Here is a 4808-nt window from a genome sequence, read left to right as displayed (position 1 = left end):
CCCAGCAGCAGACCACCGTGATGTCTCCGAGCACACCAGTGGATGGTGCGTGGGCACAGGGGGGCTTCCTGCACTGTGCGCCCACCAGTGACAAAGGCCGCGCTCATGAGAAGCGCAGCCCAAGTCAAGAGGCGTGCCTCGTTGCCCCAGCCGGTCTCTTCCTCCTGCGCTGTCTGGCCGCTCTCGCTTGGCCCACCGCTGTCGTTGGAGGTGGGGACCGGGCCTCCACAGCCATCCCCGCTGAGCACTCTGCAGGAGCCCCCCTCCTCAAAGGTCAGATCCCACAGCCAGGACTCCCGCTGCTGTTCCTGGCAAGGTGGCCACTGCTATGGCCCCTGCCTGCTAATCGCTGCTGTCCCTGGAAAAGCTGGCCGCTGTGAGGGCCCCTGCCTGCCTGCTAATTGCTGCTGTCCCTGAAAAAGCTGGCTGCTGTGAGAGCCCCTGCCTGCTAATTGCTGCTGCCCATGGAAAACTGGCCGCTGTGAGGGCTGCTGTCCATTGCTGGGGGTCCCTGGGAAGCCGTCCTGTCTGCTGATTGCTGGGTCCCTGGGAAGTCTCCCTGTCTGCTGACCGCTTTGTCCCTGGAAGCTGCCTGCTGCTGAGCATCCGCAAGTCGCCTATCTCCCTGGAAGCCGCCTGCTGCCGAGCGTCCGCAAGCCACCTACCTCCCTGGAAGCCGCCTGCTGCTGAGCGCCCGCAAGTCGCCTACCCCCCCTGGAAGCCGCCTGCTGTTAAGCATCTGTAAGACGCCTATCGTGAGTGTCCCTAGAAGCCATGAACTGTTGTGCTGCCGCGCAGCTTTACTGTTTAGCAGTTGTTATTTACATGTTATGTTATAATGTTATTTGGTATCATCCACACACCCCTGCTGTTTCTGACTAGTTGGTTGCTTCCACCCTCCATTTCCTGTTGTAATTCTATTATTGTTTAGTGGTTATCAAGAGACTGTAGAGTGAGGAAGCTATGTGACATCACTGGAAATTTACCTATGAAAACACCTCTATGTTCATACCTTTGCTACCTTGAAGCATAAAGAAGCATTGGAAAACACCTCTGAAGTTGTCATTCATTGAGTAAACTATCTGTTAAGGCGATCATTCAACTTGCTGCACACATTCTGACAGACCGGGTCTAAACGAATCTTGCCACAAGTACAACCGATGCCAAGACAGAACAGTAAATTTCCAGTAAATCTCCATGAGAATTCATCACACAGCCATCTCTGCAGCTTCAGAACTGTGAGTAACCATTCTCCTGTATGAAGAATAGACAAGAAGTTATCTTCTTACTGTGCACTGAGTGGAGCATCCAGTGTGAGCCAGGCTGCTGTTCTAGCTGCCTCATTGCAACAAATATTCAGCTCCCCAGCTGAGCCTGCTTGCAAATAAAAGTAACTACTTACAGAACTGAGCTTCTGCAGATTTCCAACAAGACACTAAAACTACAGCACTTGTCATTATGTCTGACAGAGATCCCACTTATGAGTCACCTGCATGTAATCAAGATAAAACAGACACCATGCTGCATTCTGCTCGTCCTGTTAGAGCCCCTCATCCATCTTTGAAGGCAAGGGAGGCTTATGAAGCAAGTAAGGAAGAGACATACAGTAACCTGACTGCATTATGGGAGAAAACTTTAAGTTGTATAACAGCCAGTAATGAAACTAGCAACAATTCTGAGCAATTGAACACTGCCCTCTCAAGGGTTAAGAAGGCATTTGAGAATTATAAAAGACTTTCTGAAAAGTACTCTTCCCTTTTGTCACATTCCAATGTAGAGGAAGCTTCACTAGAATTAAAGAACTTTATTTCTACTGACCAGCAGAGACATATTACTTATCTTGAAGCAAAGACACAGATAGAGGGTAGATTAGCACAACTACATGAAACTACATCCTGTATATCTGCTTCTTCCAGACACTGAGGAAAATCAAATAGATCTGCCCGCTCATATCATAAATCATCTTCTAAGTCATTGCGGTCCTGTTCTGTAAGGTCAACACTGAGCGACCAAATACTCAAAGCTCGCCAAAAGGTTGCAGTAGCCCAGGTTCAAGCCACCTGTTCTGAAAGAGAAGCAGCCTTCAAGGCAGAAGCTAAATGCAAGGAGGCAGAAGCTAAATGCATGGAAGCAGAAGCTAAACACATTTAAGCAAGAATACAAGCAGAATCAGAGGCTCAGCTAGAAATCCTTCAGAAGAATAGAGAAAAGGAAGTAGCCTTAACGGAATTATCCATCTTGGAACAAGCCCTTTTAGAAGAAGAAGGAGCATATTGTCCAAGCTTGGCTGCTTGTCAAGACCCTGTTGAAAGGACCCTACAGTTTGTCTTAACCCAGAACCACGACGATACAGTTCCACCTACAGTTGGAGATTCTTCCCATAATCATCCAGCAAGTCAATCAGAAGGCAACATGTCGTCAAAGCAAGCTGACCAACCAGACGCACCTTCCAACAGAGACACTCCACATCTACCGTGTGCCACAAAATTAAGTGTACCAACCTATCCAGCTCATGTGCCACCACAACCATATGTGAACAGAGATTACAAGGGCACAACAGAAGACTACAGAGTGAACTCTATACCTCCTGTAATACAGTTACCTTCAACTTCAAACGCACAGAGATCTTCAGACACCAGACCCTTACCTGGATTGAACCCATCTGCAATACCTTTCTCTCCACCTATCAGCCAGCATCAGATACCAACCATGATTCAAGATGGTGCACCATCAGTATCACCTGTGGATGTAAAAACTGAAAGGGTTGATATTGCAGAGTTCAGCAAGTACATGATTCGGCGAGAGTTGATTACTACTGGGCTGTTTAGATTTGATGACCACCCAGAGAACTATAGGAGTTGGAGATCTACATTTAAGGCAGTAACCAAGAACTTGGACATTGAACCTCAAGCAGAACTTGACTTACTAATAAGGTGGTTGGGGCGTCAATCTTCATAACAAGTAAAGAGACTTAAATCTGTCTACATTTATAACTTTGAAGCAGGCCTCAATGCTGCCTGGGAACGTCTGGAACAAGACTATGGGAGCCCTGAAGTCATTGAATCTGCCTTATTCCAGAGACTAAAAGACTTTCCTAAGATCTCTGTTAAAGACAATCATAGGCTTAGAGAGTTAGGTGACCTCCTTCATGAACTTGAAATTGCTAAGTCAGATCCTAGTTTGCAGGGCTTAGCTATTTAGACACTGCTCAGGGCGTAAATCCTATTTTAGCAAAGTTGCCTAGTCATCTCCAGGGAAAGTGGACTAGCGTAGGATCAAAGTATAAATATGAACACCATGTTTCTTTTCCCCCCTTTTCCTATTTTGCAGAGTTTGTGAGGAAGATCGCAAGAACCAAGAATGACCCAAGCTTCTTGTATCCAGATACAATCACCTTTCCTTCAACTACTTCAAAGGGTATTGCCACCAACAGTAAATTCAGGGACTTAAGGCATCCTATTGCCGTGAGGAAGACTGCTATCACGTCCAACGTCTTGGCTACAGACACTAAATTACAAGATAGCAAGGCAAGCAATCTTGATCAACAGTGTCCCATTCATAATGCACCACATTCTCTCTCCAAATGTCGTGCATTTAAGGACAAGCCTATCGAAGAATGCAAGACATTTCTCAAAGAACATATTATCTGTTTCAAGTGTTGTGCATCTTCTGATCATTTTGCTAGAGACTGTAAGATCGCCATCAGATGTTCCCTGTGTAACAGTACCAAGCACGTGGACGCTCTTCATTCAGACCTGTTTAAAAGGAAACCTTCACCCGGCAGCAACCCCAAGACCACCTCAGATGATGGCGGGGAGAGAACTGAGCAACATGCCAACCCCGTAACCACAAGATGTACAGAGATGTGTGGAGAAGGGCTTCATGGCAAGTCTTGCAGCAAGATATGTCTTGTAAGGGTTTTTACTGGAGGATGTCCACAAAATGCTATAAAAATGTATGCCATACTCGACGATCAGAGCAATCGCTCGTTGGCAAGTACAGAATTCTTCGACTTATTCAATATTCATGGAGAGGCCTGGTCCTATACCTTGCAGACATGCGCAGGAAGGGTCAATACTTCTGGAAGAAGAGCCCATGGCTTCATAGTGGCATCAGAATATGAGAACATAGAGTTTCCTCTTCCTACTCTAATCGAATGTGATCAACTACCGAACAACAGAGAAGAGATTCCCACACCTGAGGTTGCATGTCATCAACCTCACTTGAGCCACATTGCTAAATGCATTCCTACGCTTAACAAGGATGCGAAGATCTTGATTCTTCTAGGGAGAGACATTCCTAGAGTTCATAAAATAAGAGTAACGGTCCAGGTGATGCTCCTTATGCCCAGAAACTTGATTTTGGATGGGTGATAATAGGAGAAGTTTGTTTAGATCTATCTCACAAGCTCTTGGATGTAGCTTCCTACAAAACTAATGTGGAGGGATCATACACCTATCGATCAATGAAATGTCCATTGCACTATGATGTGAAGGAAAGACTTGATTTCAATCCTGAAGTTCCATATCAAGCACTCCAAGGCATTACTTGCAAGCTCACTTCTCACAAGGATCTTGGTGATGCAGTGTACCAGACTACTTGTGATGACAACAAGATTGCTCCTTCGGTCGAAGACAAGGAGTTCATCAAGATTATGAATGAAGAGTTCTTCAAGGACAACTCCAACAGTTGGGTAGCTCCATTACCCTTTTGCGTACCAAGGCTCACTCTCCCTAACAATCGAAAACAAGCTTTAGCCAGATTTGCTGCACTTAAGAGAACTTTACGCAACAAACCTGAGATACAAG

At 46.0% G+C, this 4808-nt stretch overlaps 1 pseudogene; it reads left to right on the top strand.

Moving 5' to 3' along the window:
• The first annotated feature begins 1456 nt into the window (after positions 1–1456).
• LOC149460514 (uncharacterized) lies at positions 1457–4373 on the top strand (annotated as a pseudogene).
• The last annotated feature ends 435 nt before the right edge of the window (positions 4374–4808 follow it).

Source organism: Staurois parvus, unplaced genomic scaffold (assembly GCF_062004578.1).
Source record: "Staurois parvus isolate SC_StPar_1 unplaced genomic scaffold, SC_StPar_1.0 ptg000227l, whole genome shotgun sequence".
Taxonomy (NCBI): Eukaryota; Metazoa; Chordata; class Amphibia; order Anura; family Ranidae; genus Staurois; species Staurois parvus.
Note: the sequence above shows the minus strand (reverse complement) of the source record. Positions and strands in the feature narration are given on the sequence as shown.